The sequence below is a fragment of the Ptychodera flava genome, chromosome 7 (genome assembly GCF_041260155.1).
Source record: "Ptychodera flava strain L36383 chromosome 7, AS_Pfla_20210202, whole genome shotgun sequence".
Classification (NCBI taxonomy): Eukaryota; Metazoa; Hemichordata; class Enteropneusta; family Ptychoderidae; genus Ptychodera; species Ptychodera flava.
Window position 1 is genome coordinate 25365793 of NC_091934.1, and position 24830 is coordinate 25390622.

The window sequence follows — 24830 nt, forward strand, 5'->3', positions numbered from 1 at the left end:
AGCTATAGCTGAGAAGTTTTATACACAGACTCGATGGGAAAGTTTTACATACAAATCCGTTCTGAAGAGAGCTATAGCTGAAAAGACAAAGACTCGATGCTGAAGAGAGCTATAGCTGAAAAGTTTATACAAAGACTCGAAGGGAAAATTTACATACAAACTCGTTCTGAAGACACAGCATGCTAGGAAGTTTTATACAAAGACTCGATGGGAAAATTTTACATACAGCTAGCTGGGAAGTTTTATACACAGACTCGATTGGAAACTTTTACATACAGACTCGTCTTGGATTAAGTGTAATACCTAGTGATGCTTGTGCTCAGAAAGCGTGATTGAACTCTGACCCTGGCAAGACAAAAGCTGATACACTTATAGTGCTGGCGCTTGTGCGTTTCAAGGGCATTTGAACTTTCCAGTTTATTTTCATCTAGTAAGCTAGCCACAACAATGATCGTTGCATTGCTATCAGGAGAGATCACCACTGATCTGGGCTGCTCGTAGCCTAACCCTGTGTACATGTCTGTGTGTTCTTAGCGTTAGAAGGAGTCTGTATGTGTAAAATTTTCCCACGAGTCTGTGTATAAAACTTCCCAGCGTGCTGTGTCTTCAGAACGGGTCTGTATGTAAAACTTTCCCACCGAGTCTGTGTATAAAACTTCTCAGCTATAGCTCTCTTCAGAACGAGTCTGTATGTAAATTTACCCACCGAGTCTGTGAGTCTGTGAGTTTGTATGTAAAATTTTCCCTTCGAGTCTTTGTATAAAACTTTTCATCGAGTCTTTGTATAAACTTTTCAGCTATAGCTCTCTTCAGAACGGGTTTGTATGTAAAACTTTCCCATCGAGTCTGTGTATAAAACTTCTCAGCTATAGCTGTGCCCTCAGAACGAGGCTGTATGTAAAATTTTGCTGTGTGTAGTTAATAGTTGTATCATCAGAACGAGGCCAATATATATAAACTTTTTGCAGCTGTGCTGAGCTAGGTTTCTTACATATAGAACCTCGTTCTGATACAGCGATACTTCATCAGAACGGGGCTGTATATATAAGATTTTGCAGCGCTGTCAGATACTGTAAACGTCAGCAGCTGCCTGTATGTATGTATGTATGTATGTATGTATGTATGTATGTATGTATGTATGTGTGTATGTGTGTATGTATGTATTCTACATGTATGAATGAATACGCTTTATGCGTGCGCGTATTTTTTTCAATATGTATATGTATGCATAAGCAAACATATGTGTGGGGCAATGTATCTGTATGTGTGTGTATACACGCACAAACACACACACACACACACACACACACACACACACATATATATATATATATATATATATATATATATATATATATATATATATATATATATATATATATAACAAAATCTTAGAATTTGGATGGTCTCAACAAAACACAACTATGGTTCTTACAGTGACAAGCTTTCGCCTTGTTCACAAGGCATCGTCAGGTCCAACTGATGAACAGAATCCAGGGGTAAAGTACAGCCAACGGGAAAGTACAGGTGTGAAAAAAAAGGACAATAGGGTGTTAACGGAGTTCAATGTTATGAGCAGATGACAGGAACAATAATAAAATGAGATTGAACTGGGATAGTTGGAACTCGAACGTGTCAATTACACTGTTAGAGGTGTTTCTGTGTTTAGTCCATCGGGGAACAAAGTACGTAGTTTCTTGATCCAAAACGTTTCTCTGGCATCTAAGTTGACCGGGTCTTTGTTGGTTATTTGTTCGATCGCTACAACTGTGAAGTTATCTTCTGAGTGTCCAGGACTATTATAATGAGGTGCAACTAGTGGACTTGTACTGTATTGCTGTCTTCTGATACAGCTACGATGACCACTGATACGCTGTTTGAGGATATTAGTTGTCTGTCCGATGTACATTTGTTTACATTTGCTACAAATTATGCAATAAACTACCCATGATGACTTGCAGGTGAGATCGCCTCTGATGTTGAAGTGTTCTCCTGTAGAAGTGCTGGTGATGGTGTCCGTGGTCAACATGAATTTGCAATTGACACATCGCGTAGCGTTGCATGGATGGGACGTGTTTAATCGATGACTTACTTTCTGTTTGTTGTGTACAAGGATATCACGTAGGTTTCTACATCGTCTGTACGAAATCAATGGAATTGTAGGCATGGCGTCCTTCATAGTATCTGACTGCATGAGTATATGATGATGAGCGGAGACTATCTTTTTAACATCGGGACCTAATGGATTGTAATTGGTGACATATGTCAGTCTTGTTTCTGGTGATCTGGTTTTATACTGCAGTAGTCTCTGCGATTAAGTTTGCGAACTTTGTTAATTATAGGGGCGATGTGCTTACTCTTGTATCCAGATTTAACGAGATTACTGGCAATGTGTCAAGTCGATTTTCCATCCAATTATCTAACGAACATATCCGGCGGATACGGATAGCTCCACTATACGGTACTAAGCGGAATATGTGGGGTGGGTGACATGAGGTCGGGGAGATGTAGGATCCAGATAGATATATATATATATATATATATATATATATATATATATATATATATATATATATAATATATATATATATATATATATATATATATACATAATTGCTCTCTATATATACATTTTCCATCTTTTCTATCTCTAAAAAGCTTGATTGTGTAAGTTAATTTTTTTTACATTTGGCGCCTGGTACATACATACATACATACATACATACATACATACATACATACATACATACATACATACATACATACATACATACATACATACATACATACATACATACATACATACATACATACATACATACATACATACATACATACATACATACATACATACATACATACACACATACATACACTCATACATACATACATACATACATACATACATACATACATACATACATACATACATACATACATACATACATACATACATACATACATACATACATACATACATACATACATACATACATACATACATACATACATACGTACGTACGTACGCACGTACGCACGTACACACATACATTCGCACAAACATCCATAAACACACACACTACACATAAATTCTCAAACTGAACAGCTCTACCGAATTTGTGATGTGATTGTTTCTTATTATTTATGTAATGATGTCGCGCCTCTCAGCAGTTTCACTCCAGTATCATCTTTACCTTTCATGGAATAAAATACGCGTAATAAGAAATAAGAAATAGCTCGTCGCTTAATTGACTGCTTTATCCTAATGTTACAACGGACATATTTGCAAGGTCATGAACATTACATGATCACAGTGACTGTAAGGCAGCATCGCCATAGAAACGGTCGTGTATAATTATGATGATTAATGATGAGTATCGTCAATATCGCATTGAGCACGAGGTTCTCCTAAAAATCAACTTGCGGATATTGTTATAACGAAATTATGTCACACAGAGTGTCCATAGCTTTGCTTACGCACGCAATCACATCGCGTATATCCCTACCTTCCAAGGATGACCTTCAAATAACAATGTAACAGTCAAAGCACGTTAGCGGCGGGGATAACAACCGAATAGTGGTACAACATCACAACATCCTGAAATACTTTGCTAGCTCAGGTTTGTTTACTCGCCGGACAGGGGACCTCAACGCCGACCCGGTGAAACCAAGCCGTATGGAGCGAAGGACGCGCCATCACGAAGGTAGTGCTGTGAATCGTGATTGCATAAGCACTGGCCAAGTAATAAACATTGTGAGCTATTGTTAACGGAATTGTTAATATCGCACGACACTGGAAAATCGTGTGACGTCGTGACAATGAATATCCTGTTCCATCACCATGAGAATCACTACCTAAAGGGCGCGGATTAATTAAAACACTCCCAGAGTAAACGCAATTTCTGTTTTTACCGGAAGAGGCTTTGGCTGTATTTAGATTACCGTGCGTAAAATTCGCATTAAATGATTTTATATCGCAATATCTCGCTACACGTTTCATGTATGCAAAATATCGCGCTTTATTACATGCCTCGTATATCGTACGTCGCGCGCTCCATAGGATTCAATGGTAATTCGTCGATAACGTCGCGGGCCGCATAGTCATCATTGGACTGAAAGTGAACCGGAACTATTTTCAACTTAACAACTTTTTTATGTGAAAATGTCGAAATTTCATGTTTTGCACAGGAAATCCGGTTTTGGAAAATTTTGCAGAAAAAAAATTGATAAACCTCATATCAGTTGTTTAAATATATCATTGCGCTATTCCATGATGAAAATCGTTCCATTTTAACGGATTTTCGTCTGAGATGGAAATAAAGCATTGGATTATCATTTGCCAATAAATCTAAATATTTTGAGTGAAAACTGTGTATGAGAGGCATGTAATAAAAACATTATATCCTAAACATGGGACTATGTACCCTTGGGGCAGGAGACCATTTGCCCTCCTTTAAGTCGGGCAAATGGTCACCTGCCCTCAGGCACATAGGCCCATGTTTGGCTATATATATAATCTTCTTTGGCTTGTACCAGGCCAGTGCAGTGCACCAGCCCTGCATACATGTGGTTCAATGCTCGTGTAAATAACGAAAAATCATTTTGGATACAATGTTTCGGTTCATATCATTCTGATGGTTGCGTCATTGTGAAGTTGGCAGAAACTGTCAAACCAGATATGAACTGAAAATGCCCAAGTGTTTCAGTATATATTGCTTCAGTATATATTGCAGTTGTCTGGGAATATACATTTTTACCATGCTTCGCCAACTTTGGTCAAGTTGATCCAGGTATATCCCGAATTAGGAAAGTTATTAAATATTCAAATTAGGAATTGGCTAAAGTAAAAGTGCTTAATGTCACTCAAAAATACTGTATCATAGTGCCTTCAATGTACATAGCAAGTTTCGTCAACTTTAGTCAAATCAATCAAGATGTATAACCCTAATTAGGAAAGTTCATTAAATTTGCAAATTAAGAATTATCTGCATTTAAAATACAAAAATACTTTCAATACTGGTGTATCTTAGTATCTTCTATGTCAATAGCAAGTTTCGTCAAGTTTGGTCTAGGCAATCAAGATACATATCCCTTATTAGGAAAGTTCATTAAATAATCAATTGGTAATTGGCTGAAGTAAAAATGACTTTCAATATCGTTGCATCATAGTATCCTCAAGGTACAGAGCAAGTTTTGTCACGTTTGGTCAAGGCAATCAAGATATATAACCCTGATTAGGAAAGTTTATTGAATATGCAAATGAGGAATTGGCTGAAGTTAAAATGCTTAGCGACTTTCAGTAATGTTTAATCATAATACCTTCAATATACATACCTAGTTTCTTAAACTTTGATTCAGTCAATTCAGTTACATTCATAATTAGGAAAGTTCATCAAATGTGCAATTAGAAATTAACTTTCATGTCACACTCTTATATTTTTTAATGCCGATAAATCCTTGTGTGATTAATATTGTAGCAAGTCTCATCAAATTCAGTGCAGCCGGTCTCAATGTATGTCTGTTTTTTTTTCTAAAATCATTAATTATGCATATGAGCATGAAATCTGCAAGCCACACCCACCAAAACTTATCATGTCTTGCCACTTTCAAACTAAATCTTTGTACCAAATTTGATCCTGATCCGATAAGTCTTTCTTTAGATATCTCGCCAAAAGACAGACATACAGATAGACAGACGCCGCTGCCACATTAGCCCACGTGTGTGAACATGTGAGCTAAAACGAAAGAGTTGCAGGTGATTCATCAGATTACAAAGATTCAGTGTGTTACCCATCTATTGCAATGTGTTGCAATGCCATAGCTACGTAGTTACCTATTGTTGGTATGCCTATACCGAGTAGGCTTGGTTGGACTTTCGCACTTCCAAATATTCGTGAGGTGGACGGGTTGGGGGTTTGAGGCCAAACACAATTGATTGCGTTTACCGTACGCGTGCTTTAATAACCCACGGCCAATAAGGCGCAAAAAGCTACAAATGTTAATTTCCCACTTATTGTTGTTGCTGTTTGGAAAATACCCTTTATAGTAAACCATATAAAATGTCCGGTGCCAACCTGTACCTGTTCAAATGTCCTATTTTATTGTTGACTACTATATTTGAGTCCGGACTAAAATTCATATAACATCAATAAGATTATAATATATAAATTAATTGCTTGTTTGCATTTACATAATGGATTTTTGAATGAATGTCCAAAGTAATGCATCAAACTTTGTGAAATATGGTACCGGTGAAAATCTGTCAGAGTTGGGATAGGATGCAAAAATTTTTGGTAGCATCCTGTCGATTAAGTACTAATTGATTCATTTTAATGACCTTTTGTAATTAGTATGGTGGCTTACATTGGTTTTATGTTTTCACCACCATGGAACTCATTTTTGGCCATTAAGCCCCATCTGTATCGCAGTATTTTTAATCACAGACCTAATTAATGAAGAGGACTCTTTCCTCTCAGAGGACTTGTAATTAAAGTACCCATTAACAAGTGGGGACTGTGTCATTGTCAATGACTTGTTTTACTACGTTTTTCGTAATAAGCAATACCCTGCCTGGACTCGAACCCAGCACCTTTAGCATGTGACGCACTACCTATACCTTATAATCCAAGAGAACAAGTTGCAAGGAGGAGGTCATTTTCCATAGAGAAATTAGAATGATTGCAGGAATGATTAGAATGATTGCAGGATCCTGTGATTGATAATGGTAACTTGCAATGGTTTTAAATAGTGGCCCCACTCTTCGCTTGGTATGTATCCACATGACTTCAATGATGTTGACGAGACGAAGGTTTGAGGGTCAACAAATAAGGAGAATGATTGACGATGAAATGAGACACCTGATGAGAATCGGGCAATAAAGAATAGGCCGTACATTCATCAGAAATAACAGTGGAACCTGGACGAACCAATCTATAAATCAAAGTAATTAAAGTATCTGTGTCATGCCGGTAAAGAAAATTGCACGTTTCTAATATCTTCTAATCGTGCATTTTCTTCATGGTGTCACCAAAAAGTGCAATGACCCGAAGCAGAAGACTCTGTACTATATTTTGTCGCAACGTCGCCAGGTAGGGTACAGCTGAATAACGCCCTCCATATGCACTGAAACTCTTTACGAGCAGCAAGTCATAAATAGAGATTAGCTTATCTACTCGACGAAATTACATGCACGTTTACAAAGCATTTAGCTCACAACGGAAAGTTGGCTAAAGGCGATAAATCAGGGAGCCATTGACGTTTCGTTCAAAGTCCATTGTCTGTGTGTCCTACGCCTGTTCTTCCAACGACTTGTTCAGTCGACATTCTTATGAAAATTTAACAGAATTTTCACAGCCTGCACTAAATATATGGTTTGCAGTGTCATATGAACCAAGCATTCTGTTTGAAATTTCTTGTTATAAGCTTGTCTTGCACGGATATAAAGGCAACGAAAAGCTACTGCTGACAACAATGGCGTTTTCCTCTGTAAGGTAAGTGTTGGGGTACTTCTGCAAATACCCATATGGACAGGAAATGAAAAGTTTGTTTTTATGAAAACACGATGGAATTAACTTAGGTTTTCACTGCGCTCTCGTAAATTACGAAGAAAAATGAAAAATTACGAAAAGTAATAAATGTACGATCGGAGATTGACGAACGGTTTTGTTAATTTTAAACCATGTTTTTCGGGTAGGATTTGCGCTCCGAGGAAATACTCTGTGATAGCCTTATCTCGTCATTTAAAACTACCCTGGCCCTCCGCCAATGATCGACGGCGAAATTCTTGGGCGTGCAATGGTTTCCATGTGACAATGTTGGACTTTAATCAAAGCTAAAATGAGCATGCGCGAAAAGGTTACACGTTCCCAGGGGATGTATGCTGTGACACTAGAACGCTTTATGTTAGAGTATTTTCGAGACACGCACAAGCTTGTCACGTACTATCAACTTTCTGAATGTTTGGTATAGAGGATCGAAGGAAGCAGGCAGCAACATAAACTGAATAGTCCCATCGCTGGGAAAAAAACTAGATGTAAAATGTCAAGTGATATGAAAAAAACATGAAATAAAAAACCGCGGAGAGAAGAGCAAAGACAGTCGAATCATGGTCCGGACCGTGGTGGGACGAAGTACCACAAAGTTTTGTCTCTGCGTGGAGGTAGAAGCGAGACTCTCTGGTACAAGCAGAAGGATAGCTCAGTAGCATAGACGGTCGATCTTAGATTTGTCTTGTTACCAAGTTGCTGATAGAATTTTTCAGTGGGTTTGCCAATGTTCGTAAGTTTTCTAGAAATTAGTTCGCAAGAAACTCCATCGGCAAATATATGTATGAACCCGCAGGGAAGAATCTAGGTCGTTGTTGGTTGTTCAATGTTCTGATCAGTGATTGGAGTTGCAGATCAGGACAGGCATGAAGGCTTCAGCTTCAGAGACACCACTTTTTTAAGGACATGCATACTTTAAGATTTCACACAATTTTCACAATACGTAGTAACAGTAAACTGTCAGATTTCTATATCGAAAGGTCGTGCAAACACTGATAATATTAATGACCGCCTGATATATACACTGATCAATCATTGACAACACGTAGAGAGTAATGATTTTTGTGACAATTTACTTTTTGAGGTTTTATCCATTCGATGGTGTTCTATTCCGAACGTCTGAGCAACAAGTACCATGATAGAGACGTCACGTGTACTGATGGAACGTAATCACGTGTAACTCAACCTCTCTAATACGTATTGTTTACATGCGGTAAATGTAACACTGTTAACGCTCATAGTCGTACACATTGTGTGAAATACTGAAACAGCATGAAGTTGGCATATTTTCTGAAAGTGCCTTCAGATTCCAGTGCCGTTAGGAAGTAAGTATACTGTGATGACTGCAATGCGCTTGAAATGAAGTGAGCGAATTCGTCGAAAACTGTGTAAAATTCCCATTACTTAGTAAATATGGGTAATTTGGTTTCCTATATAATGACCATCTTTTAATGCCAGGGATCGATTAATATTAAGCCCAGGCCATTCGTCATTTCTTTTATCTTAAAAGCAAGAAGTAAAATGTTAGCCAGTCAAATATACGTCACTATCGCATGATGTACTTTTACATGTATGTAATTATTTATTTCCGATTACTTTTCATGTACGAAACATATTACAGAGAAAAATTAAAGGAAAATCATACTACTTCTTTTTAGCTAATTATTCGCCTATTATATGCCAAACAAGTCATCGTTGATGACACAGTCCCCACTTGTTAATGGGTTCTTTGATTACAAGTCCTTAGAGAGAATAGAGCCCTGTTCATTAATTTGGTCTATGATTAGGGTGAGATCCATGGTGGTGAAAACGTAAAACCAATGCGGGCTGCCATCCTTAACACGAAAGGTCATTAATAAGTCAATAAGTAATTAATCGATAGAATGTTTCCATACATTTTTGCATACTACTATAGCACTGACAGATTATCACCTGTACCACATTTAATAAACGATACCGCGATGATTGTATTACAGCACTGTGAGATCAACATCTGTACCAAGTTACATAAAATGTGATGAAGTATTTGTGGACATATCACTCTAATTAGGAAAGTTCATTGAATATGTAAATTAAAAATTAGTTGACTGCTGAGTGTCTTGGTTCAACATCTGGACCAAGTTCCATGGAATTTTATGAACAATTTCCTAACACATCAGCCTAATTACAAAAAATTGCTAAATATGCAAATCAGCAGTTAAGGAGGTACGCTACCATTCCAAAAAATGTTGGGACATTCTTGAAGTTGACTTTTCTGAAATAATCTTTATGTGTACATTGCAAAGATATGAAAAAAATATGGGGTACCCATGCAAAAGTTTTGAAAAAACACATGCCAAAATTGACAGAAAACCACTAAATCTCCCATTTTGCGAAATTTGCACGTAGCAGCAGAATCTTTATTTTATCGCAAACGATTAACAGCTCCAGTGTGCATACCACATTTTTGCATTGCCAGAACAGTCTTAAAAATTAAATATTAGACCCTAAATTTATCATTTAACTGTAAAATTAGTCTTTTTTAAAAGTATAAACTTCATATAAATGCACAATATAATTTTCAAAAATGTTAAAAAGTACAGCAATATCTATCAAACAGACAGTGTTCTTTGATTAGAAGCAAAAAAGGTTGGGGTCACCACCAAATTTTCTTACAAATAGCAAGAAGTGACGAAAAAAGATGAATTTTGTTAGACCTGAGATTTGACCCTCTAGCTTACTGATATTATTTCAGAGCTAAAATTGTTAATTATTCTCTACTGATCTTTCAAATAAAAATAACAAAAATATAATTTCGGTTCTTTTGATTCATAGAAACTTCTGAAAGAAATATTATAAGGTCACTGGCATGATTTTTTGCCATTTTGTCCTGTTATTCACGCTCACCAGGTTAGGTAGTCTAAAAGGAACAGTACACCTTCTGGACAAAAGAGGGCGCGCTCCTATATAGAATGGTAGTGTACTACCTTAATTGACATAATACCATTACATATCTTTGCATGCCATAACACTACTGGAAGATTAACATCTGTACCATGTTTCATCAAATTTGATGCAGCATTTCTAGATATCACACTAATTATGAAAGTTCATCAAATATGCAAATTAGCAATCAATTGACATGATACTGCTTAATGTCTTCGCACAGTATTACAATACTGAAAGATCAACATCTGTACCAAGTTTCATCAAATTTGATGCAGTATTTCTGGACATAGGCCACTAATTAGGAAAGTTCATTAAATATGCAAATTAGCAATTAATTTGAATGACACTGATAAATGTCTTCATTCAAATGTTAAAGCAATGTGAGCTCATCAACATCTGTACAACATTTAATGAAATTTGATGAACCATTTCTTGACATATCAGCCTAATTACAAAAAGTCATTAAATATGCAAATCAGCTGTTAATTGACATAATACTATTACGTATTTATGTACGCCATTATATCATGGAAAGATAAACATCTGTGCCACGTTTTATATCAAATTTGATGAGGCATTTCTAGACATATCACACTAATTATGAAAGTTCATCAAATATGCAAATGAGCAATTACTTCATAGATACTGCTTATTGTCTTCACACAGTATTACAGTACTGAGTGAATGACATCTATGTTTCATCAAATTTGATGCAGCTTTTCTGGAGATTGCCCACTAATAAGGAAAGTTCATTAAATATGCCATATTAGTAACTAATTCACATGACACTGCTAAGTGTCTTTTTACACTATTGTTAGACTGTCTGCTAAAAATCTGTACCAAGTTTCATAAAATTTGCTGCCGTATTTCTAGACATAGCACCCTAATTACAAAAATTCATCAAATTTGCAAATTAGCGAGTAATATGCAATACTGACATATCTCATTGTGTCGGAGCTCTGTGCGACGAACACCTCTACAAAGTTGCATTAAATTTAGTGATGTCGATCTAGAAAAAGATCTCTTTTTCAAAACCATTTGTCAATGATATAGTACCTGCTTTTCAATAAAATGGCCGTCACACGATCCTATTGAATTGGATCACTAACAAATCGGCGTGCATGTGTATGACATAAGAGTAATCCTTGTACCAAGGTTGAATGAAATCGCTCCAGGCATCTCTGAAATATCTGCGTGAACGGATGGACGCACGCACACAGACTCACGCACGGACGTACGGACTAAAAAGCTTACTCCTTATAAAGTCTTCTTTGAGTGTTTAGCTAGACCATCATACTAAGGGAGCGTTCAGTTATTGTGGCCGGGTGTTGGACGGCAAATTCTTCCTGCGCATCAGTCAAAATGAGTGAACCCCCCCACCCATTGTACCAAAAAATTGATGATCCCCCTTTTCAGATGACAAAAATTTCATGACCCCCACCACATTGCTTGAGTAAAGCTGCACACGCAAACACCTCGCGGTAGGGGGGTATGGGACAATAGAATTAAAAATAAAAAGATTCTTTGATTTATTCAAATGACCCTCCTTACAAACTCACGATGTGTTATATTTAAATTTCCCCTTCTGACTTACTATAATTTTGAAATTACCCCTCAAAGGGATTGGACAGAAATTACAAGGTGGATCGCAATATTTTTGCACAAGCGTGTGTGTACAAAAAATTGATATTTTCATTTAATTGATAATCAGCTGTTGATAATGTTGATTCCTATACATGGTATTGTATGGAAAAATAGTTAATAATTTTTCAACACAAAACTATATAAATGCATTCATAGATATTTGATAATTGATATAAATGTACCTAATTGGAATAGGGTTGTTACAACTGGTACGTGGGCAAAAATTTGACTTTAGAATTTCACCAAAATGCTCATCCACTATACATGGAGGTCTGTGATAAAATTGTGAATATTTTTTTATCCAATGAAAAACTTGCTATACTTGCGCATATACAGACATAGAATAATTAACATAATTGTACTTGATTAGAATATGATGGTTAAAGGTACATATTATGTGTACAAGAAATCTGATTTCGGAATTTCACTGAAAATGTTCATCCACTATACATGGGAGTCTATAAAGAAACTATGAATAATATTTTCAATACAAAAATAGGCAAAACTCTGTATTTTTGTACTCTCAATTATTAACATTAATGTACTTGATTAGACTAGGGTGGTAGCAAATGAATGTGTTTGCCAGAAATTTTTGGATTTTTGAATTTCACTGAAATGTAGATTAACTGTACATGAGTGTCTATAAGAAACTATGACTATTTTTTCCAATACAAAACTACCTAAATCTGTATATTTATAGACGTTTGAAATTCATTTTAAAGTACTTACTTAGACTAGGATAGGATGGTTAAAGGTTGATATGTGTGCAAGAAATTTGATTTTGGAATTTCACCCAAATGTTGATTCCTATACATTGGAGTCTATGAGAAAAATTGTGAATATTTTTTTCAATGCTAAACTAAATTAATGTGTGCTTTTATAGGTGTTTGATAGCTGATACAAATGTACTTGATTCAAATATGGTGTTTGAAAGTTCAGATGTTGATAACGAGTATGATATTGGAATTTCACCTAAAAGTATTATTTAACTTTTTATGGTACTAGTAGTCTACTTGTAACTGTTAAATAATTTCCCGGACAAAACTTGCTGTATCTCTAATATGTAAGTAATAGGAATTATTCATTGCCCTCAGTAAGCTCGATTTACAATAAGACAAGCCTCAGAGTTGCCAAGTTAAAATGTTCATGTGACAGATAATTATACCTTTGTTCAGATTTACAGTAAATGACTTCAGAGAATGAAATTTTGCAACGAATCATTTTTATCTCCCAGAATATTTCTGAACACTGAAACTGCTTTTTGACGGGACGGATACTTATGAAAATTAAGTGACCCCCCTCTGAGCTGTATGGAAAATACATGACCCCCCGCCCTTTACAGTTTTCAATTTGAGGTGACCCTCCCCTTTGGATTTTGCCGGCCCACCCCGGCCATAATAACTGAAGCTCCCTAAGACATCCGAAACTTACTCTTTCCAAATAGGCATAGAGGAATACCAGCCACCCATATCGTCATTAGTTCACTGCTGGTCACTTTCGTCTGTTGTAAAAGCTACACGTTATCTGGTTTAAATGGATGGCTGCCGAGTCCGGAAGATCCTAATGGATACAAACGGGACTTAATCTGGAACATTGAAGTACCCATGGGATTACGTGTTGCCTTGGACTTTGTGGGAATTCGACATCCAAAAGGTTTCCTCTTCTGAATATTATTGTTGGTCATCAGTGAAAGTAAGAGCGGAATCATTAATGCTAATTAATTAATTAATTAATAATCAATAGTTAATGATATATAATTCATCTGTTGGAAATCGATACATTATATTCAATTCATGTGAACATAATCTCCTCTCTATACAGCAAAGTTTTTGATGACATTGAAATACATCACACATAATTTAGCGAATACGAGCAACTGTCCATGCCCGAGCAAAAAAACGATCCACAACAATATATCTAGCTGGAATGTTGTCGACGCCTTCTTCTCTTAGCGTATGGGGCATTGGACCTTTTATCCATGACAAAATGTAGGACACGTACGACTTTGGAATTATGTTTTATCCTAGGTGAATGCAGATGACATAGAACTGGGTACTTTCTGTGGAAGACATGAATCACATTATGGTCCAAAGGGCATAATTAGGTCTCCAAGCAACAACTTGAAAGTACATTTCATGCCGGACGATCTTACTATAAATGTTGAGTTGAAGGCTTACTACTATGCAGAAGGTAAAACCCTAGAGTTTACTCAACCAATTGAAGATGAAGAAAGAAATAAAAGTTAGACCGACTCTTGATAGTGCCACACTGTCACCCACTTTATGCGATGTAAATCAGTTGCATCTTCACGATTTGTGGAAAATCACTATATGACATATAAGCGGTGAATGCTGAAAAGCTCAAGGGAATAATTTATTTAAGCAATAATCCCCCATCGCATTCTTGGTCTACACGAACTCTGGTAGAAATGCCATGAATCACTATGAGAGCTATATAAAGGGAATTGTAACCAAATCAAGTGTATACACAGCCGGGGAAGGGGTTATTCCTGTTATATTGTATCAACGTTTGTGTCTATGGCATTTAAAGTTTTTTTCTGTAGTATAGGCACAAAACAAGACAAAGTAAGTTAAATATTGAACAATCGGCGTCCAACGAAATTCAGTGCCCGGGACCGGGTATTATTGACTGCAAAATATATAGCTCCCTGCATTGCAGTGGAAGCTATGCAAACGACAAAAATGCCAGTACAATAGTAGTTGATTCGGCTAAACTCAAGCCAAATGTTCTCATAAGGCGATGCTTAAATCAGCATTCTTTTCATTTACACTACTCTTGCAATTTACTCAACAGATTACTCATTAATAAGTTTTAAGGCCGATTTTTCAGCTACCTTATAGCTCTTTGTACTTCTAAATTAGTCGAGGGGCCCTTTTTAGCATTGCTAAAATACTTTTTTAATCGCGGCTGGCGTCAGGGATCTTCCAAATAGAATCGCCCATTGGCGTGACTGAAACGCTGATACAATGTGATGTAATAATGTTATCATTTTTTGTGTTTTTGACGATCAAATAATAGGACAAATGAACGATATTTCTCGGCCAAAGTTTTAATTAGTATACTGTATGTACAGATATTTTTATTGCTTTAGGTTTATGAGTGATTTAATTTTTTATATTTCTGATCTTCAGATATTAATGAATGTCTAGCCCAGAATGGTGGTTGTGAACATCAATGTCACAATGTTATGGTGGCTTTTACTGTTCATGTTCTCCTGAGTACAGGCTGGACTCAGATGGTCTGACTTGCACAGGTTGGTGTTGAAAGGTACTTCTCATTTTGCAGAATTTCTATCACTGACACATACGAGACGCCAAAGCAAAAAAAACAATTTACACAATCAAGCTTATTTCCAAAGACAGAATAGATGGAAAATATGTATAGAGAGGAATTAAAAAAAATACACATAATCATACGCGCACGCATATAGTGTATTCATTCATACATGTAGAATACATACATAAAGACACACATACATCATACGTACGCACGTACATACATACATTCGCACAAACATGCATAAACACATACACACTACAAATACACACATACATACATACATACATACATACATACATACATACATACATACATACATACATACATACATACATACATACATACATACATACATACATACATACATACATACATACATACATACATACAAACACACTACATACATACATACATACATACATACATACATACATACATACATACATACATACATACATACATACATACATACATACATACATACATACATACATAGAGCCTCGACTTGGATAAAGGTCGAAAATTTACATTGAGCCTCGCTTTCGAGACATACAGCTGAAAACATTTACATTCAGCCTCGATTTCATGCAGCTGCAAAATTTTATATATATATATATATATATATATATATATATATATATATATATATATATAATATATATATATATAATATATATTTTTGAAACAGATGGGACTAGAAAATTGATATATATATATATATATATATATGTGTGTGTGTGTGTGTGTGTGTGTGTGTGTGTGTGTGTGTGTGTGTGTCCTCCTTTTTGAAACAAGATAGTGACTTCCAAATATTCATATAATGTTGGTCGCAACTGGATTTAAATACAAAAACTGCATTCACAATGCTGCACACAGCAGGGCTTGTGTGTTTGACAAAACCATAGAAGGACCCTGGCAAGACTAACGCTAATACACGCATAGTGCTGGTGCTTGTGCTTTATAAGTGCATTTGAACTTTCCATTAGCTGAGAATCTCTCAAAGCCTCTAACTGGCTACTACTTTTATGGTCTGGCTCAGCAAGAGCCAGCTGAGTTGGTGAAGCCTCGTACTTCCGAAGCCAGCACAGCAGGCTGCACCGGCTAACAGAGAACAGGGCTTAACACCGATCACAATGCGTAGCAGCTGAGGGCCAGGCTTATAGCTGTGGTGTTTCGGGCGGGATTTCTGCCTTTTACATGCTGGATTTGACCAAGAGGGACCGTGTTTTGACTTTTACGTTTTTAACCCCGCCAAAACGTATAAGTCAAAATCAGCACGTAAAAGGCAGAAATCCCGTCTGAAAACGCACAGCTATGGATCAACAGCTCCTCCAGGCTGTGAGGGAGTCCAGACACTAGCTGAGTGTGACACATTAACTCTGCTTGGCGCACTGAGGTGTGTTGATTAACTGGCGACGCCTCAAGTAGAGTCATTGCCGGTGCAGTGCAGTTTGTATCCCCTGCCGATCTTATCCCCACCTGTGCTTCGCCCGAATTAGATTGGCAGCCATTTTTGGCGAGATTGAGTTCAGTTGCAGATTACGACCCCCGTGACAAAATCAAAGTTATCCTTAGGCTGCGTCCACAAAATATGGTGAGGAAGGGCGAGTGGTAGGGGACTTGAACGTTTGCCTCTGTTATAAGGGGAGGGGGCCGACTATATTTTTGTTCCTTTCACTTTTTACATTTTCCTCACCAAAGGCTTGTCGCTCGGTAATCCAATGAAAAATAAATAACATTTTTCTGTCATTCAATGGTTCTAAGTAATAACAGAAGAAAATCTAGAACCGTTTTGTCGCGATTAAAGACTTTTGTGTCGAAAAAATCTAAAAATGCATGAATGCCATAGATTGACGGAAATAAAATCAAGTAGGCTTCGTAATGGGGCAGAAGCTGCAACTGTCGGTATTTTTTAGCTCCCATAGCCATATGTATATATGGCAATGGAAGCTATTCTTATAGGCTAGGGAAATGTCTGTATGTATGTATGTCTGTGTGTGTGTCTGTATGTCTGTATGTCTGTATGTCTGTCCGTCAACATCAAAAACTCCAAAACCGCTGCACATTTCATCTTGATATTTGGTGTGTACATGGATGATGGGCTGTAATGAGATTTTCTTCAAATGAAGTTGTCATTGCCAAAAATATGCAAATTAAGTGAAAAAATGTAAAACAGTCAAAATTGAAAAAACTCAATAACCACTGAGCAGATTACATGAAAAATTAGCATGTAAGTACTTTAGGCTGACCTGAAATGATTGTGCACATCTTGGGTCAGTATCTTGGACTTGCTATTTTTCATGAATTTTTTTGTAATTTTCTCCCATTTTTGGTCAAAAAATCTTCTTCTCTGAAACCACAAGTCCGATTGATTTGAAACTTGGTATGGAAGTGCATAGGAGTTACCTTTCCCAAATTTGGGCAAATCGTGGTGAAATTTGCATATTTTTAGTTTACACGTCCATAGACTCCCATGTATAAGGCAGATCTCCATAGACTCCCATGTATAAGGCCACGAAAAATAAAAATTTAGTTTCTCATCGTATTCATATTGCAAAAAGGATGCAGTGACACAATTTTTTGTCCCCACGGATGAAGTCCAGTGGGCTTATAGATTGGGTCATGTCTGTCTGTTCGTCCATCCGTGAGTCCATCCGTTCACGCAGATATCTCGGATATTTTGATAAAAATGTCATGTGACCTCGATGACCTTTGACCTCAAATATACATATTTGTCCATAACTCAGTAACCACAAGTGCTACTACCCTTCATATATGGTATGATGGGACACCTTATGATGCCACATATTGTACCTCATTAATTATGCACATTTTGAGCAAGCCAATAGAGCTAGAGGTCTGATTTTTGGTATATAGGGATAACTTAGCAATACAATTTTTTTGACAAAATTTCACGTGACCTCGGTGACCTTCGACCTCAAATATACATATTTGTCCATAACTCAGTAACCACAAGTGCTACACCCTTCATGTATGGTATGATGGGACACCTCATGATGCAACATATTGTACCTAATTAATTATGCACATATCTAATTTTGAGCGAGCCAATAGAGCTAGAGGTCTGATTTTTGGTGTATAGGGATAACTTAGCAATACATTTTTTTTTGACAAAATGTCACGTGACCTTGGTGACCTTTGACCTCAAATATACATATTTGTCCATAACTCAGTAACCACAAGTGCTACACCCTTCATGTATGGTATGATGGGACACCTTATGACGCCACATATTGTACCTCATTAATTATGCACATTTTGAGCAAGCCAATAGAGCTAGAGGTCTGATTTTTGGTATATAGGGATAACTTAGCAATACAATTTTTTTGACAAAATTTCACGTGACCTCGGTGACCTTCGACCTCAAATATACATATTTGTCCATAACTCAGTAACCACAAGTGCTACCCCCTTCATGTATGGTATGATGGGACACCTTATGATGCCACATATTGTACCTCATTAATTATGCACATATCTAATTTTGAGCGAGCCAATAGAGCTAGAGGTCTGATTTTTGGTATATAGGGATAACTTAGCAATACAATTTTTTTTGACAAAATGTCACATGACCCCGGTGACCTTTGACCTCAAATATACATATTTGTCCATAACTCAGTAACCACAAGTGCTACACCCTTCATGTATGGTATGATGGGACACCTTATGACGCCACATATTGTACCTCATTAATTATGCACATATCTAATTTTGAGCGAGCCAATAGAGCTACAGGTCTGATTTTTTGGTGTATAGGGATAACCTAGCAATACAATTTTTTTGACGAATTTCACGTGCCTCTGTGACCTTTGACCTCAAATATACATATTTGTCCATAACTCAGTAACCACAAGTGCTACTACCCTTCATATATGGTATGATGGGACACCTTATGATGCCACATATTGTACCTCATTAATTATGCACATTTTGAGCAAGCCAATAGAGCTAGAGGTCTGATTTTTGGTATATAGGGATAACTTAGCAATACAATTTTTTTGACAAAATGTCACATGACCTCGGTGACCTTTGACCTCAAATATACATATTTGTCCATAACTCAGTAACCACAAGTGCTACACCCTTCATGTATGGTATGAGGGGACACATTAATTATGCACATATCTAATTTTGAGCGAGCCAATAGAGCTAGAGGTCTGATTTTTGGCATATAGGGATAACTTAGCAATACAATTTTTTGTGACAAAATGTCACATGACCCCGGTGACCTTTGACCTCAAATATACATATTTGTCCATAACTCAGTAACCACAAGTGCTACACCCTTCATATTTGGTATGATGGGACACCTTATGACGCCACATATTGTACCTCATTAATTATGCACATTTTGAGCAAGCCAATAGAGCTAGAGGTCTGATTTTTGGTATATAGGGATAACTTAGCAATACAATTTTTTTGACAAAATGTCACGTGACCTCGGTGACCTTCGACCTCAAATATACATATTTGTCCATAACTCAGTAACCACAAGTGCTACACCCTTCATGTATGGTATGATGGGACACCTCATGATGCAACATATTGTACCTCATTAATTATGCACATATCTAATTTTGAGCGAGCCAATAGAGCTACAGGTCTGATTTTTGGTGTATAGGGATAACTTAGCAATACAAATTTTTTGACAAAATGTCACATGACCCCGGTGACCTTTGACCTCAAATATACATATTTGTCCATAACTCAGTAACCACAAGTGCTACACCCTTCATATATGGTATGATGGGACACACCTTATGACGCCACATATTGTACCTCATTAATTATGCACATATCTAATTTAGAGCGAGCCAATAGAGCTACAGGTCTGATTTTTGGTGTATAGGGATAACCTAGCAATACAATTTTTTTGACGAATTTCACGTGCCTCTGTGACCTTTGACCTCAAATATACATATTTGTCCATAACTCAGTAACCACAAGTGCTACACCCTTCATATTTGGTATGATTGGACACCTTATGACGCCACATACTGTTCCTCTTTAATTATGCTATATCTCATTCTGAGCAAGCCAATAGAGCTAGAGGTCTGATTTTTGGTATATAGGGATAACTATAGAAGAGAAATTTTTGACCAAATATCATGTGACCTTGATGACCTTTTACTTAAAGTATATGTTTATATCAATTAATAAGTAACCACAAGTGCTATGTCCTTTGTATGTAGTAGGATGGGAGACCTTATAACAACACACACTTTACCTCATTAATTGTGCACACATCTAATTCTTGGCAAGCGAATAGAGCTAGAGGTCTGATTTTTTGGCATATAGGGATTAATTAGCAATATAATTGTTTTAAATGTCATGTGACCTCGATGACCTTTGACCTTGATTATACATATATGTGCATATCTCAGTAGCCACAAGTTCTATACCCTCCAATTTTGATAGGATAGTAGACCTTAAGATGTCCCATCTTGTATCTCATTTACTATGCGCATATGTATTTCTTGGCTGGCCAGTACTGCTAGAGGTCTGATCTTTTTTCCCGATTTAGAACCATAACTTAGACATGCCTCATGTGTTTCCAATTGGGAACAACGACATAAACCTATGTGCCCATAGATCTCAACATATACACTCCAGTGATACTTCTTAATGACCACTTTCCCTGCCCCATCAAGACTAATACTCCTATTACAAGTGGGGACTATGTCATTGTCAATGACTTGTTGAGTTAATGGTTGTATCACAGTGTTCGATATTTCTAATTCTGTATATTTTCCATTTTATATTCTGAATAAATACATAAACATATTTCACTGTCTCCAGTACATTACATTTAAGTATTTTCACTTCATGCACTTCACCCCTTTCACACATGTTCAAATATCTGACCAGAGAACAAACACTAAATAGTCCAGGATGGAGCTACAGTGTCATTAACGCTATTTTTGAAATATTTGTGTACAATGTATCAAATGCCGTTTCTTATTGTCTCTCTACAACATGCCGGAACACACAATATTTAGTTTGGCGACAAAGCCTGCATACATGAATACTTTTGATGATTGAATTAAAGTCCAGACTGAAAGTAATTTGTCAATGATACAAATGCTCGGTACACATACACATGCTGTGTGCAAGATGTATACTGGACAGTTCAACATGATGTATGGAGAAGAACAACATCACAGTCCTATAAACTGAACAAAATATTGTCACAATTATCAAAGTTAATACAACTACTGCCCTGCTACTGCCTACTTGCAGTGTCACTGTCACTACATACCGGTAGAGATGGTGATAGCTCTGACTCTGATGTAGTTGAAGAAGAGTTTCGGTCAAATGACGCTCCTGAAAGTGATACTTGTACACAAGATCAGGCCAGAGAGCAACACATGGAAGACCGGGAGACTTGACACTGAGTATATCCCTGATTTTTGAATTCTGGCATATTAAAATAAAATATTATAGAAAAAAGATGGGCTCACAATGCTTCATTTACTACAAATCAAACAATGATCAGTATGTGAAACCATTCGTTTTAAGTCCATGGAGTGAATGCAATTTTCTCATTCTCATCGTACAATAACACAAGAGTTAAACTGTCGACAGTAAAGACTTAAATTTAAAAGAAACAAGCCTGACATACTGGAATTATTCATTTTTTACACCTAAAAGTTCAGAGATAAAAATGTTCATTTGGTGGAATATTTAACTTTCCGGTAAGCTTATTGTCGACTCTTTTGAACAACCCGAGCGATTGGAACTTATTCTTGATAATTGGATCATTTTTTTCAAACTTCTCAAAAGTGTTAGGTGCTCTTCAGCTGAATGTTGCAATATTACAAATTACTCACAAAAACAAGTGTGCGACTTAAAAAGAAAAGCAGATGAGGTAACATTTGCAGATTAAACCGACATTACTTCACCATCCAATTGTCCCAAATTAGTTCCAATCGTGTTTAAAGTTTTTTTATAGCATCTAAGTCATATATGTCTTGTACTTAAGAACAATACTTTTTGTTCGGTAGGTCACCATGTGGAGTTTTTTTACTATTTGGCACTTCAGGAATTCAGAATTTGCATACTGTCACACGATCGTCATTTAGTGTGCTCTTCAGCAGGTGCCGTGCGGATCTGGACAGAGTCGGATTAACTCAAGCCTGACTATCGATTCTTAAGGTTCAAAGACAAGAAATTGACCTCTTTAATCTAACAATTCTCTGGTGGTTAATAAGCTCAGAACCCCCGTAAATTATACATTTTCTGAAGGCCAAGATATAGGGTAAGATTTTGGTAACCACAGTGTCACCATTGTTTACATAACTATCACGTGGCAGGTAATTTGCATAACCTTTCAAAAATCGGTTTTCCCTATGTTTTGTCTCAATACTTCAAAATATCTCACTCAAACTTGCTGGAATGCAAGCTGTCACAACGCTCTTCCAAAGTGTGTCTCAGATTTTTTATATCTTACTAGTTTTTAGTTGAGCACAATTTTAAAGAAATCAACCAGGGTTAAATTCACCGCTCTGGAAGTTTTCCTGGCGTAAAAATTGTTAAAAAAGGTTTAAAAAAATTCTGAGACACACTTTGGAAGATCCTTAAGACAGCTTGCTCTCACACAAATTTCAGCCACATAATTCAAAGCATTGAAACAAAACATAGGGACAACCGATTTTTTGAAAGATTATGCAAATTACCTGTCACATGATAGCTATGTAAATAACGGTGACACTATGGTAACCAAAATGTTCCCCAATATTTAGGCTTTCAGAAATGTTATAATTTATGGGGTCTTTCAACTTATTAACCACTAGAGAATTGTTAGCTTAAAAAGGTCAATTTCTTGTCTTGGAACCTTAAATGACTTTAATGACTTTTACATTTTCAGTCATTGGAGGTACTTGTGCAGGGCATTTGTTGACAGTGCGACTGGCCATATTTATTTTTCCCGAAATATCAGCATTTTTCTGACTTAGAGGAAAATGCAAGAAATGACACAATTTTTTTGACTTGTTAGTCTGAACTTGACAGAAAAAACGTCCACACGACAGACAGTATAAAAGCGTAACTTTCCAAAATGTACATTCCGATAACTGTGCCAGAAATATGATACTTTTTACATCAAATACGAACGACTTATATATGAACAGCCTACAGGACACCCACAACCATGATGAGAAGCGACTTAAAAATCATACAGTACGCAAGAAAATAAATACTGTACAGCGGTTTAGTAGCTGTCTTCAGCAGGTTCACGTTCATACCTATCTGGGCTGTTTATATGATTAGGTACTAAATCTGATCGTCTGCCTATGCGCACGGATAAGATCGGCAAGGGACAAAAAACGGCACAATATCGCATTGTATAACCACCACTCAGCTATTTACTATCTACGATGACCATTTTCTATTCAATAAATATTTTTACAAAAATTTTACATATTTCATAATTTTCTCTTGTTGCACGCCTCTCAGAGCGTTGACTTTTGAAGTTCGATATCGCGATCCTCTTTTGTTTGCAAGGTTTGTTTTCGCCTGAGTGCTCAAGGATGGAATGAGATTAGTATGGCGGTGGATACAAACGCTTCCCTCGCATATAGAGAGAAAAGTGGGGTCTACGTAAGTTTACAAGCGCAGCTAAGCACATCGTATACCTAGGGGAGGTGGATGTGCTCGAAACGAAGATCAATGCAAGTTTTAGATTCAAAATCGGCTGTTTTCGGCAGAGAAACTGCGCGTCGTAAATCAGAGGCGCTACCAACGGTTTTGTCGATGGCAGTCAGCAGGGCAGTGGTGGAAGGTTGTATAAAGCCGCACTACACGTGTATTAGCGTTAGTCACGCCAGGGTCTAGCTACAATAAATGCAGCTTACGGGCTGTGCACCGCCTTTTTCTGACGTGTTGGCTGTGCAGCGCCGGCCGCAACGGGCCGGCGCTGCACAGCCAACACGTCAGAAAAGCCGGTGCACGGCCCGTGGGCTACAATTATTGCAGCTAGCCAGGGTCCTTCTTAGCCCTGCCATGGTACTTTTTAGCGCCATGGGCCTGCATACGATACTGAGTGTTCCCAGCGCAGCGCTATAGGCCTACCGCTTTCCGTCCACCATCGTATGACTCTGGGAAAACACAGCATCGTACGCTGGGCTACTGCGTAGTTGTGAGTCCATAGCCGTGGGTTTTCGGACAGGTCTTCTGCCTTTTAGAGGCTAGTTTGACTAATACGTTTTTAACCCCGCCAGGTTAAAAGGTAAAATCAAAACCAGCCTGTAACAGGCAGAAATCCCGTCCGAAAACACCACACCTATGGACTCACAGCTAGGCTAATACGGTTCTTCTATAGTCTTGTGAAACACACAAGCCCTGCTGTGTGCAGCATTGTGAACGCAACGTTTTTGTATGTAAATCCGGCTGCGA

The 24830-nt window shown here is 37.1% G+C and overlaps 1 protein-coding gene across 2 annotated transcripts in view; it reads left to right on the forward strand.

Annotated features, from left to right (window-relative positions):
* Positions 1-24830, forward strand: part of LOC139136179 (mannan-binding lectin serine protease 1-like) — a 75313-nt gene that overhangs the window by 31519 nt on the left and 18964 nt on the right. Inside the window, exons 1-4 of one of the 2 annotated variants that reach the window (XM_070703929.1) lie at positions 7280-7490; positions 13561-13808; positions 14144-14306; positions 15269-15390. The exons of the other annotated variant lie outside the window; for it this stretch is intronic. The gene's annotated coding sequence lies outside the window, so the exon portion shown is untranslated. Of the gene's footprint in view, positions 1-7279; positions 7491-13560; positions 13809-14143; positions 14307-15268; positions 15391-24830 lie in introns of those variants that run through there. 2 annotated transcript variants of the gene reach the window in all.